Raw genomic sequence first — 14146 nt, 5'->3', positions numbered from 1 at the left:
TGGTAAACAAGATCATGATAGATTTCTTTCATTGCTGTGACAGTGAGTGACTGTTGAGTGTGATACAGACTATTAAAAAAAACCCAACTTCTTTCAATATTATGAGTTACTAGGCATCAATTAGAGAGTTTGAAAATCTTTCATTCACACGTAATTGTCAAAATATAAATCATATAAAAGTAGCGTAGAAAAAAAATTCTTTGCTGACCTTAAGCATAAATCAAGTACTATTTATTAACAGAGACCTTGTTAAGCTGTAAAAATACGCCGTTGTACCTTATATTTCTTATGTAATCCCTTATGAATTGTGTAAGGGGGATAGCGCGAACGCAGTCCCCCGCTAACAAAAATTGCGCACTCGAGTTAACCACATTTGGGTTAATCGCAAGGGTCAGCATCACCGGAGTGCAATGGTGAGCCTCGCCCTGGGAAAACCGCCTTCGTGATCACGGTATCTCCTGTGCCAGGTAAGTATGCCCTGAATTGTTCATCCTAAACCCTAACCTAACTTGACTGACTATCATTGTGCTGAACCATCTCTCTTATGTTATTTATTTAAATTTATAAACCAATTATATGATAACTTTTTATATAATTCGTAATATGCTAAAATAAAAATTGTCACATTAAAAGTGAGAGGCATATGATGGAAATAAACAAGTTTGGCTTTATAAACTATTCATTTCCATCAAAACACAAACATACTGGGTTAGAAAATTTTAACTATTGATAATTTTTACGCGTTTTTCTTGTGTCTAATTCAATATGATTTCCCATTAGATCCAAAATAAAGTAATTAATAGTATCTCAACCATCAACTTTAGATTGATTTGCCAGGATAAGTTTGTATAGAGGTAAGCCAAGTTTTCTTCTGTAGCAAATTGATCCTGAAGTTTCTTCCTCTCACAATTAAGTCGTTTGGGATATTGCTTGTGTACTTTATCTATTAATTATGAGGAACTTGCTATCCAGTGAGGGCTATCCCTCCTAATATAAAACTGAACATTGTGGAAATACTTTATTTGGCATAGTAATGAGATCAATATAGCCCAGAATCATTTTATTGGAAAATTGACTAATAACCAAACTAGAAATTGATACAATTCCAAATTTTCTACAATTATATGCAATAAATATTTATACTTGTGTAAGCATTTTACAAATACTTCAGGAACTACTTCTCTGGGCGGAGCTTCATTTTTTCATTAAGGTTGGCATACACGGTTCATAAAGTAATTGTCAATTCAATTTCAATTTCAATTGTTTATTCCTTGATAGAGGAAGCGGGATCCTAGTGCTGTCACTAGGTACCCCTGTACAATGACACCAGAATCATCTGGCAAGTGTGAAAAGTATATACAGTATAAATATTATAAAGGGGCTTACTAAAGCCTAAGGAAGGAAGGATGTTCCTTTAACACATAATTAATATTATTTACAAAATATCTGGCCAGTATTGGGAGGATCATCGTGTCTCCGTCAGGGGGTCGGGGAGTGGTGGTCCAGCAGGCGTCACGGAAGCGTTGTGTGTGGGGACATCTTAGGAGGTAGTGAATAAGGGTGCGGCTGTCGGGTCTTCTGCATAACGCACAAGAGCGTTGCTCAGGGGATGTGGGGATACCAATCTCCCAAGCAAAGTCATACCCGATGATGATACGGGCAGCAATCACGTCCCCCTTCCGCGACCCTTTCCCGTAGACGTACGAGAAGTCAGGAAGTTTACGGAGGACATCGTACCATGTGGGCGGGGAGTCCAGGGGGATGGCTGCTTCCCGAGCTTCTCTCTGTTTGCGGCGGATTTGGGTCCTAATCTGTAAGAGTGTTCGAGGAACAACGTAGTCAGGTGTGGCCTTGTTGCAGCCAGTCTTGGCAAGGTCATCTGCTGCCTCATTTCCCAAGATACCGACATGACTAGGTATCCATAGGAATGTCACAGGACGGCCTTCATCCTGAAGTGTGGATGTTAACCCTCGTATTCGGAGGATGAGGTCCTTATTTTCCCCAGATCCAAATGCGATCCCGTCGAGAACAGACCTGGAATCGCAGCAGACAAGCAAGGGGCAGAAACCATCTGCTTCTTCCTCAGCGAGAAGGGCAGCAAGGAGGGCTATTAGTTCAGCCTGAGTGGAGGATGCCCCGTCAGAAACTCTGAGAGACAGTTTGATAGGCTCAGGGCATGAGGACGGGAGATGTAGACACCAGCCCCGGCCCTACCTGTAGCGGGGTCAACAGAACCATCAGTGTAGAGGACGACCCTACCTGGGGACCAGTGAGCGATCCTGGAGAGGTGGTATTTGCAGAGAATAACAGGGTTCACCTGGGATTTCGGGAGCGGTCCACCGAGGGCAATCACTTCAGGTTGAAAATCCAGCCAGGGAGAAGGAGACGAACCAACAGCAGGGGTGACAACAATATCAGGCAGGAGGTCGTGTTCCTGAAGGGCTCGGATGAGTGACCCTCGCCACTGTCTTCTAGATGGAGGTCGGTCTCGGACAGCAGTAGTCAAGTTGGTTTGGACATAGTTGCCCCTAGGATCCCGTAGAATGGAGACGGCAGTTTTTAGGTAAAACTCCTGGACACGATCCTGTAAGGGGGAAAGACCAAGTTCGTTATATAGAGAAGTAGATCGTGTCCACTGAGGAGCCCCAAGGATGATACGAGCAGCTTTCCTCTGGATAACTTCGAGACGGTTGACAGCAGTCCGACTAATGTTGACGAGGGCAGGGGCGGCGTAGTCGACACAGGAACGGACAAAAGACTTGTACATGGTGAGAAGTACAGGGATGTTGGCACCAAGGGAACCCCTGCACATGGTAGAGAGGGGAGCGAGACGCCGAAAACATATGTCTCGAAGATAGCGGACTTCAGGGATCTGACAACGTGTGCGAGTTACATACACACCCAGGTATTTTGTCTCATTAACCCAGTCCAAGGGCGTTCCTGATAAGAAAAGGGGTGGAGGTACAACACGACCGTGCCACATGGCTTTTGTTTTCGCAGTTGAAAGAAGGAAACCAAGTGAATCACACTCTCTGGAGACCAGATCAAGGGCTTCCTGCATGCGGAGGTAGTCAGGGGCTTGGAGGAGGACATCGTCGGCATATCCTGAGTGGACAACTTCTGTCGGCCACGGGAGTGATGCAATGGAGTGCATGAGAGTGTTAAACAAGGTGGGACTCAGGACTCCACCTTGAGGGGTGCCGAGGTTCATTTCTTGAACAGGAGACATAGAGCCTTCTACGCGAACCCGGGCCTGACGTCCAGTGAGGTAAGAGGCGATCCATTGTAGAAGTCTCCCTTTAACCCCTAACCGCGCAAGTTCAGCTAAAATGAGGGCAGGCTGAGCTGTATCAAAGGCTCCCTTGATATCAAGGAAGACGTAGACGCAGGCAGTCTGATTGCAATAAAAGGAAGCAATGGAGTGTGCTGTGCTGCGATGTTGAATGAAACCATTGAGGGAGTTGTGGAAGCCGCCTATGGTGTGAAGAAGGCGACGATGGAGTATCCTCTCCATCATCTTGCAAACACAGGAGGTAAGACTAATGGGTCGATATTTCCCAGGATCTCCCGGCTTAGGGATAGGGATAATAGTGGCATTTTTCCAGTTGGACGGGAGAACCCCATGTTCATAAGACATATTGTAGAGAGCAAGCAAGGGGCCGTTAAGAATATTAGTACAGGCGTTGAGGACGGAGTAGGTTATCTGATCATCCCCAGGAGAGGTGTCTTTTCTAGAGCGACGAGCACTGTCAAGCTCGAACTGTGTGATGGGATGATCAGTGGGGGCAGGGGAGGTAAGAGCAGCACGAACAACAGGCTCAGACGCATCGATGCGGGCCTGCACTGCCTCCTGCATTGGATCTGGAAGTGCCTCAGGGGAGGAAGCTCGTGCCCAGTCCTCCATTAAAGAGCAGGCAAGGGAGGCGGGGTCAGGGTGGGGAGGAGGCCTCCGTCGAGTACCCCGTATAGCATTAATCCGATTCCATACATAAGAGGGTGACGACTGGAACGATAGAGACCCTGTGAAGGATAGCCAGTCCGCCTCACGTATCCGACGGCGCTCCTGAGTTGCAAAGGAGCACCAATTTTTGAAGTCTTCCCAGTCCTCTGGAGACCGAGACCTCCGTATGGCAGAGTGGAGATCACGGGTTACCTGCCGGAGATGTCTCATGGCAGGGATACGATACCAGTAGTTGGTAGCACTTCTGGGGTGACGGGGAGGGCGTGGAGGGGTAGCGCGATTGACAGAGTCATACACGGCATCAACAAAATCAGCGCTGTAAGAGTCAAGGGACTGAGGGACAACATAGAAATCCGCCCAGGTAGAAAGGTATTGGGTAAAGGAAGGAACAGCATCTTGTGTGAGACGAAGGCGAGGGGATCGATAAGGAGTTGATGTCGGGGCAGAGAAGGAGAGCCTGAGATGGGTAGTAACGGCAAGATGGTCACTATACAGAGCAGGCTCGGTGCAGACGGTAGGATGAAAGGAAGTATGACCGTTCAATAGTAAGCCAACATCAAGGAAACTATGGGGGAGGCGAGTAGGATCGTCAGGACAAAGAAAGCGAACATCATCATCCCCATTAAGAAACTGTGAGAGATGTGATCCATTAAGGGTACATGGAGGGGGATGATCCGGAGTAAGAGTGGGATGGCGGGCATTAAAGTCGCCAAGAACAATAGTGGGAACCCCATCATGGAGGTCGTGAAGAACCTGGGGGTCCAGAGAATTACTCTTGAAATGAACATTGACTACACGAAGGGTCCGGTCACCAAGAGTAAGGGAGACAGAAAGTAATTCAGACGGGGGTCCATGTGAGTCAGGTGAAGGGAGACGAACAGATGGAATGGTGTTACGCACAAGGGTGAGGAGGCCACGAGCCTGCCCACGGTACCGAGGCAAGGTGTAAACAGTATAGCCAGAGAGGTGGAGTGGAGTAACATCGTTTGTGAAGGTTTCCTGAAGTAGAGGAACAACTACTTGATGGGAGAGTAGACATACTTCTTTGTTTTATATATATAGATATAAGATATATATATATATATATATATATATATATATATATATATATATATATATATATATATATATATATATATATATATATATATATAATTTTGATCGTCGCTTCCTCAGTCGCACGAATTATTTAAAATGTAATTTAAAGTTAATTATCATTATCTATAATAGGAACTGAAAATAAACATTATTTTCAGGGATTTATATCTAGGAGAAGAGTCATGTATGCAGAATTTATATGAGCAGGATTTCATATTTGAGAAGCAGTTAATCTTCCAGACTTGTGATTGAAGCTGTATATGTCCCGCAGGTTCCTAAGTATTATAAATGATACAAGTGAAAGAAACACTGTATAAGACTTGGAGCAAGAACTCGGAGGTTCAGCTAAGTGTTGAATTTGTATAATAAACAATAATTATGTCTATGTATAATGAATCTGATTTTCTCGTGAGAAATTATAACTAGATAGTTTATATGTTATTGCATTATTAATATTTATGTCTATGTATAATTAATTTGAGTTGATTTTTCCACCATCTTTCTAAGCAAGGATTTCTTAATTTAATAACCCTTTGATTGTTTGTTTTTTCTTTATTCGGATAAGGTTAATTATAGATTTATCATTTTTATAAACTGGTGCTCTCAGCATTAACTATTTTTTTTTTAGGTATTAGCCCACCCGGGCACAGGTCACTGACCCACATCAGGGCCTGGGAGGCGAAAATGAAAAATAATAATAATAATAATACTAATAATAATAATAATAATAATAATAATAATAATAATAATAATAATAATAATAATAATAATAATAATAATAAAAATAATTCATATTAAATAAAGAATAATAAAAATACAATATCAAAAACAAAATAATTATAATTCATAGTAAATAAGATTTATAATAAAAACTGAAAAATTAAAAATAAAATAATAAAATAATAGTGATAACAATAATAATAATAACAACAATAATACTAATACTACTACTACTACTACTACTACTACTACTAATAATAATAATAATAATAATAATAATAATAATAATAAAGAACCATAAGGAAATGCAAAAATGAAAAACAATCAAAAGTATGTTGTGTTGTTAAAGTAAGAAAAACAATCGAGACCTGCAATTGTGTAAATGAGGCAGAAAGTCAGATTTGGGGAACGCGCATGCGTGCGTAGTGTCAACAAAGGATGTTAGAGACTGCTCCTTAAAATTCGTATTTCTGACGAATTCAGCGAGTCTACCAATCCCAGCCTGTGCATACAACTATAGTAAGACCCAGTTATCAGCACAGTGGCATATATTTTTTTTTTACTTTTGGACTTTGTCATTTTTGGGGGATAAAAGATCTGGTCCTACCACCCGATGCCTCTGAGCAAAGTTTTTCAAGTTTGCGCATGCGCAATGTGATAGTGTGACGTAGCAGTGACGTCATTACCACTCCACCTGACTGCAGTGTTGCCAACGTGCCCTTTGCCCGCCGTTAAACGCTCCCGTTCGTTGGAAACGGCGGCAGTAGGTGACAGTGATGCTGACGACTTTCTTCTTGAAGACACGTCAAAGAAGAAGCAGAAACCTCAGAAGTCAGGGTCTCCAGCAGGGGCCACGGCTCCCCCTTGCACCCCTTCTGGGGCTGTAGAGGGTGGACTCCTCCTGTCATCGGGGTCCCCAAGTGAGCTTACATGTGGCTCAATGACTGACCCTCCGCTGACGATGGACATAGGGGATTCCCTTTGTCTCCCTGCCCCGTCGCGCCTTCGTCGTCTCGCCTTTCCTCGGGACTTGCCTCTGAGCACACGGACGACCTGGTTCTTCCGTCACTGCTCTCCACTTCAGGACTCAACACTTCGCCTCCGCCGAGGTCCCACAGCCGTGATAGTCACCACACAAATGGACGAGACGGTACGCCTGCTCACTCAGGTGGGCTTTCCTGCTCCCCAGGGGGAGGTGATGCTGAAGTTCACCATCATCACCCCAGAAACTCGTCGTACCAAGGTAATGGTTCGCCACGTACCCTGGGAGATCCCTATCGACGATCTTCGCCCTCTTCTCCCACAACTACTGGACATGGAACGCCGCATCAACCCGGTCTCCAAACGTCCATCCAACGAACTCATCGGCTGGTGGGTGGGCCCCCTCCCCCCGAAGGTGAATGTAGGACCAATTCACAACTGTCCTCTCGACCGATTTATCGGAACCCCGAAAATCTGTGGTCGTTGCCAATCGTGGAAACACCGCACCTGGGAGTGCACGAGGATGGTCGCCTGCGGTTTCTGTGCAGGTCCTCACGACACAGTGGAATGCAAATCGAAAATTCAGAACAAAATCCCAGTTATTCCACGGTGCGTCAATTGCCATGGCAGTCACCACGCCTGGAATGCCAATTGCCCACAGCGTCCTGGCACTCGCCCGGGGAAAACTTACCTTGTACCACCGCCCTCGTCTCTGACGAAGCCCCTGTCAACCAAACCTCAATCCTATCCACCACCGCCTCTTCCATCCACCAAGGATTTCCCATTGATCTCCTCTCCTCTACCACCCCCTCCATCACCCCTACCACCCATCCTTTCTCCCCTCCCTCCCTCTCCCTACCGTTCTTGGAACAAGGTCGTTGCCGGCCCTGCCACACAGTCACCACCATCTCCTGCCCACCCGGACCCCCGCTGTCTCTCACCAGCACCACCACCTCTTACTCAACTGAACCCTCACCGTCCCTCTCCGTCGCTACCACCGCCACATGCCCAGTCGGGCCCTCGGCAATCCTCGCCGCCACCTCCAGCTCATGCACAGGCACACCAAGTTGGTTCTATGGAAACAATCACTCTCCGTCTGGATCGCCACTCCAAGCAAATCAACCTTCTCTCAGCCCAACTCGACTTGTTTGTGAAAACAATTGCGACATTGCAGAAGCAACAACAACTCATTCTGGACACCCTGACCCAACAGGGGCGCACTTTGCAAGCCCTGATGACCCGCCTCCTTCCATCTCCCGAGATGGAGGATCCATCCCTCGCTCTCCCACTCCTCCCTCTCCATTTCTCTCAACAGAATTTGGTACCTCCTCTGGAGCCCTGTCTAGCCCCTCCGACTCATCTCACACCGGAGGCCGTTCCCTCCTCTTCTTACAATGGAACATCCAGGGACTTAGACCTCGCCGGACAGACCTCGCCCAGTTTGTGCTCTCCCATCAAGTAGATGTTGCTCTACTTCAGGAAACCATCACAGACGATGTTACTCCACTCCGCCTCTCTGGCTATTCTGTTTACACCCTGCCTCGGTACCGTGGGCAGGCTCGTGGCCTCCTCACCCTTGTGCGTAACACCATTCCATCTGTTCGTCTCCCTTCACCTGACTCACATGGACCCCCGTCTGAATTACTTTCTGTCTCCCTTACTCTTGGTGACCGGACCCTTCGTGTAGTCAATGTTCATTTCAAGAGTGATTCTCTGGACCCCCAGGTTCTTCACGACCTCCATGATGGGGTTCCCACTATTGTTCTTGGCGACTTTAATGCCCGCCATCCCACTCTTACTCCGGATCATCCCACTCCATGTACCCTTAATGGATCACATCTCTCACAGTTTCTTAATGGGGATGATTGTATGTATATTATGTATGCTGGATTATGTATTATGTATGTATATTATGTATGTGCTCCATTTATATTTATTCAGCCTAGCTAGCAGCGTGTGGCAATGTTATTACCATATCCCACATGCTTAATTAATGTGCCTGGCGACGTATGGAAGCTGCTAATGTATCACTTGCCATACGTCGTCTATGGTAGTTGACCAAGAGCTTAGCTAGGGAGCAGTGCTACCCACCTCTGTGTACATACTCTTATCCAGTAAACCGAACCTACAAAACTATACAGGTGTTTGTGTTCTCTCCTGTATATAGAACTTATTACCCAGAACACCTAACATGGCGCAGTGCGTAGTTTTACTGGATTATTACGAGTGATTAGTGCAAGTTTGTGGAAAGCCGGCTTATGCGGCTTATGACTCCCGCCTTTGTGTCAACCCCGCGTCATCCCTCGAAGAATTTCGCAACTTTGAGCAGTGTCAGTGACAGTGATTTTCTGTGAAGTGTTAAGTGCATTGTGTGTTTCGTGCCATTCATGTGTGACCTTGTTCGAACGGATTTCCAAGGTATACGGCATGTTCTGGGCATTTGTGGGGTGTAGAGCTCAGCGCACCCTCCTCTGACCGTTTACAGAGAGCTACTGAGCTACTCCTGTCTCCACCCCCCTCCCTCACAGCGCCGCCTCCACCCCCCCTCACAGCTGGGGCGAGACGCTCTGCCCGGGACACACACACACACACACACATACATGTACTAACACTTGCTGACCGCGCGGCTTCATTATATATATTTTATATATATAACCTACTTATCTGTGTATTTAATTAAATTTTTTGTCTGAAATCTTGTTGATACGACGGGCTGACCGGTCAACATTGATTTAAGACACAGTACACAGATAAAGTAGTTATGTCTCATGCCTTACGTAGCCGTGGACCCAGCGCCTGGATGAGTCAAGCGGATGATAGTCCCCCAGAGATGGTTGACCAGGCCGGCCACGACGCTCCAGCTCCCACAACATCGCGCAGCCCTTCACCTCAACATTCAGCGTTATCTCCAGAGATAATTGCCTTAATGAAGTTTATGAGAGATGAGAGACGCGAGGATGAAGCTCACAGACGTTTGGCGGATGAGCACAGAAGGCAAGCAGAGGCAGAACGAGACCACCAACGGAGAATGGAAGACAGTGCACGGTTTGAAGCCTTGATATCTCGCCTCACTGTTAACCAAGCCCCTGGCTCTAACACTGCCTCGGTACTGAATGGTTCAGATACCTCATCCATGCTTCCTTCACGCCCCCCAGCCCCACCTAAAGCAGCAGCTCAAACACCGCCCATCTTGGAGCCTGATGTAAATTTCCAGACTTTTCGCGAATGGCGGCGGCGGTGGGCTGATTATGCTACAATGGTGGATCTCCAGAGTTTGTCACAGCCTAAACAACTCATCCAGCTGCGTATGTGCCTGTCCTTGGAAGTTCAGCGTGTCTTAGAACATACGTTGCAGGTACCCCCAACCTCTTCGCTGTCTGTAGAGGAGGTACTGGACGTTCTACAACGGCACATCAAAGGACAGCAGAATGAAGCTCTGCGCAGGAGGGAATTGTTTAGCTGCAGACAGATGGAGGGTGAGTCTTTTGACGCTTTTTATGTACGTCTTAAGAGAGCCTCGGAAGAGGTAGATATATGTTTAGGCCACCACCAGCAGTGCGAGGAGACCCAGTTGAAGCAGGTGATCCTGATGGGTGTTAAGGACGAGGAACTTGTCCAACGCCTCACCTCCCTCGACTCTTCCTCTTCTCTTCAGGATGTGTTGACGATATGTCGCTCCTATGAGGCTGCCAGGTGGGCCACCTCTGCCATCCGAGCTCCCCCTACAGCTGTACGCGCTGTGTCCCGGTACAAGAAGGACAAGAAGTCCGCTCCTACGCCTTCGCCCACCACGTCCACGCCCGGTTCATTTTGTAACAACTGTGGTAAGCAGCACGGAACACAGGTGTGTCCAGCTGCTCAGTCTACCTGCAACAGTTGTGACCGTATGGGCCACTGGTCGCTCACAGTGCGGTGCCCAGCTAAATACGTACAGTGCAATGTGTGCGGTCGTCTGGGCCACTATGACAAGTGTTGCCCTACCCACGAACCCAAGGGACAGCGTCGGCGGAAGCTTCGGCGCCCTTCTACCAGTGAGGGCCGCCCACAGTCGCCAAATCAGAGGCACGACGACCCTGGACAAAGCCCGACCCATTTTAGGAGGGTGTACTCCTCGCATCCCAGGACCAAAGTCCCCCAGTACATCAGCGTCATCGTGACCTACGGCGGTGTGTCATCCCGTCTTCAGATGTTGCCTGACACCGGCGCTGATGCTACAGTCATCGGTCCCCAGCATTTGCGATGCTTGGGGCTCTCTCCAAGCGATCTAGGACCGCCTCCCGAGGACATCTGCGTCACGGCAGATGGTTCACAGATGGCCCCAGCCCTGGGTTCACTCTATGCACATGTCACCTTTGGCAACAGGTCGTGTCAGGCCTGGATTGACGTGCATAATGGTGTCCCGACTCCTTTGCTGTCCTACAGACATTGCCAAGAGTTGGCCATCATCTCCCAGGACTTCCCAACACCGATTCTGGAGGTAAATTACGCCAACAGGGTGCACGAAGGGAGCAGCAACTACCCTGCTGCCGCCCTACCCCTACCTCTGGCCAGTGACACCTCTCCTGCGGTAGTTGTCCCTGCTGCATCACGTCCCCACGCCCTGGCTCGCCTTCACGACAGTCACCGTGGAGCTGAGGCCACCAAACGACGTGCACGACAGACTGTGTTCCGGCCTGGCATCGACCCCGACATCTCCAATGCTGTCCAGGTGTGTAAGCCCCGCCACGTATTACAACCCAGCCAGCAGCAGGTACCCTTCATGAGTGACGACAACCCCACCCGCCCCTTTGAGTCTGTGTCGGCCGACTTTTTCTGTGCGTCAGGAAAGTCCTTCCTGGTTATCGTCGACCGTCTCTCTGGTTGGCCGGTTGTCATCAAGGGCGGTAATGACACGACGTCTGCCGCCACCATCAGCAAGTTCCGCCACTACTTCCGTGACGTGGGCGTTCCTGTACGCCTGCGAACCGACGGAGGGCCTCAGTTCACAAGCCGGGACTTTGCCGTGTTCCTCGACCGATGGGGAGTCCGGCATGTGTTGCCATCGCCCCATTACCAGCAGTCCAACGGCCACGCTGAGGCTGCTGTCAAATCCTTGAAGCACCTCATCCTTAAGGTGGCCCCTTCTGGGAATATTGACTGCGAGGCCTTCGACCGGGGTCTTCTTGAACTCCGCAACACACCCAACTACACCGGACGCTCCCCTGCCCAGGTTTTGTATGGACGCCCCCTTCGTTCTTGTGTCCCTGCTCACCCTCAATCCTTCTCCAAGGAGTGGCAGGCCACGACAGAGGATTGTGATCGCCGAGCCGCCGAACGTGTTCAGGACGTCGTCACCCGCCATAACCACTCACGCCAGTTCTCTCCCCAGGTTGAGTGTCGGCACCCAAGTCCGTGTTCAGGACCCGACCTCCCTACGTTGGGACAAAGTAGGCGTAGTCATGGGTCTCGGCAGGTCACGGGACTACCAGGTGCGGTTACCCAGTGGTCGGGTGTGGTGGAGGAACCGCCGTTTTCTCCGCCCCGTAACAATGCCTTCTGCTGACCCCGCCACCAGTGTTGAGTCCCATACTCTTCCCAGTGATGAAGTCCCTCGACGCTCAGAACGGATCCAGAAGACAGAAAGGTCCGCTCAAGACTTCAGTTAAGAGCGTATAGGGGAGGGAGTGTATGTATATTATGTATGCTGGATTATGTATTATGTATGTATATTATGTATGTGCTCCATTTATATTTATTCAGCCTAGCTAGCAGCGTGTGGCAATGTTATTACCATATCCCACACGCTTAATTAATGTGCCTGGCGACGTATGGAAGCTGCTAATGTATCACTTGCCATACGTCGTCTATGGTAGTTGACCAAGAGCTTAGCTAGGGAGCAGTACCAATTCTGTGTACATACTCTTCATCCAGTAAACCGAACCTACAAAACTATACAGGTGTTTGTGTTCTTCCGTATATAGAACTTATTACCCAGAACACCCAATAATGATGATGTTCGCTTTCTTTGTCCTGACGATCCTACTCGCCTCCCCCATAGTTTTCTTGATGTTGGCTTACTATTGAACGGTCATACTTCCTTTCATCCTACCGTCTGCACCGAGCCTGCTCTGTATAGTGACCATCTTGCCGTTACTACCCATCTCAGGCTCTCCTTCTCTGCCCCGACATCAACTCCTTATCGATCTCCTCGCCTTCGTCTCACACAAGATGCTGTTCCTCCCTTTACCCAATACCTTTCTACCTGGGCGGATTCCTATGTTGTCCCTCAGTCCCTTGACTCTTACAGCGCTGATTTTGTTGATGCCGTGTATGACTCTGTCAATCGCGCTACCCCTCCACGCCCTCCCCGTCACCCCAGAAGTGCCACCAACTACTGGTATCGTATCCCTGCCATGAGACATCTCCGGCAGGTAACCCGTGATCTCCACTCTGCCATACGGAGGTCTCGGTCTCCAGAGGACTGGGAAGACTTCAAAAATTGGTGCTCCTTTGCAACTCAGGAGCGCTGTCGGATACGTGAGGCGGACTGGCTATCCTTCACGGGGTCTCTATCGTTCCAGTCGTCACCCTCTTATGTATGGAATCGGATTAATGCTATACGGGGTACTCGACGGAGGCCTCCTCCCCACCCTGACCCCGCCTCCCTTGCCTGCTCTTTAATGGAGGACTGGGTACGAGCTTCCTCCCCTGAGGCACTTCCAGATCCAATGCAGGAGGCAGTGCAGGCCCGCATCGATGCGTCTGAGCCTGTTGTTCGTGCTGCTCTTACCTCCCCTGCCCCCACTGATCATCCCATCACACAGTTCGAGCTTGACAGTGCTCGTCGCTCTAGAAAAGACACCTCTCCTGGGGATGATCAGATAACCTACTCCGTCCCCAACGCCTGTACTAATATTCCTAACGGCCCCTTGCTTGCTCTCTACAATATGTCTTATGAACATGGGGTTCTCCTGTCCAACTGGAAAAATGCCACTATTATCCCCATCCCTAAGCCGGGAGATCCTGGGAAATATCGACCCATTAGTCTTACCTCCTGTGTTTGCAAGATGATGGAGAGGATACTCCATCGTCGCCTTCTTCACACCATAGGCGGCTTCCACAACTCCCTCAATGGTTTCATTCAACATCGCAGCACAGAACACTCCATTGCTTCCTTTTATTGCAATCAGACTGCCCGCGTCTCCGTCTTCCTTGATATCAAGGGAGCCTTTGATACGGCTCAGCCTGCCCTCATTTTAGCTGAACTTGCGCGGTTAGGGGTTAAAGGGAGACTTCTACAATGGATCGCCTCTTACCTCACTGGACGTCAGGCCCGGGTTCGCGTTGAAGGCTCTATGTCTCCTGTTCAAGAAATGAACCTCGGCACTCCTCAAGGTGGAGTCCTGA

At 48.6% G+C, this 14146-nt stretch overlaps 1 non-coding gene across 1 annotated transcript; it reads right to left on the bottom strand.

Moving 5' to 3' along the window:
* Positions 1–312: 312 nt before the first annotated feature.
* LOC121878285 lies at positions 313–475 on the bottom strand. The gene has a single exon (XR_006091122.1). It is a non-coding gene; the product is annotated as a U1 spliceosomal RNA (small nuclear RNA).
* Between the last annotated feature and the right edge of the window lie 13671 nt (positions 476–14146).

This window comes from Homarus americanus, unplaced genomic scaffold (genome assembly GCF_018991925.1).
Source record: "Homarus americanus isolate GMGI-L3 unplaced genomic scaffold, GMGI_Hamer_2.0 scaffold59762, whole genome shotgun sequence".
Classification (NCBI taxonomy): Eukaryota; Metazoa; Arthropoda; class Malacostraca; order Decapoda; family Nephropidae; genus Homarus; species Homarus americanus.
This window is presented reverse-complemented; position numbering and strand designations above follow the sequence as displayed.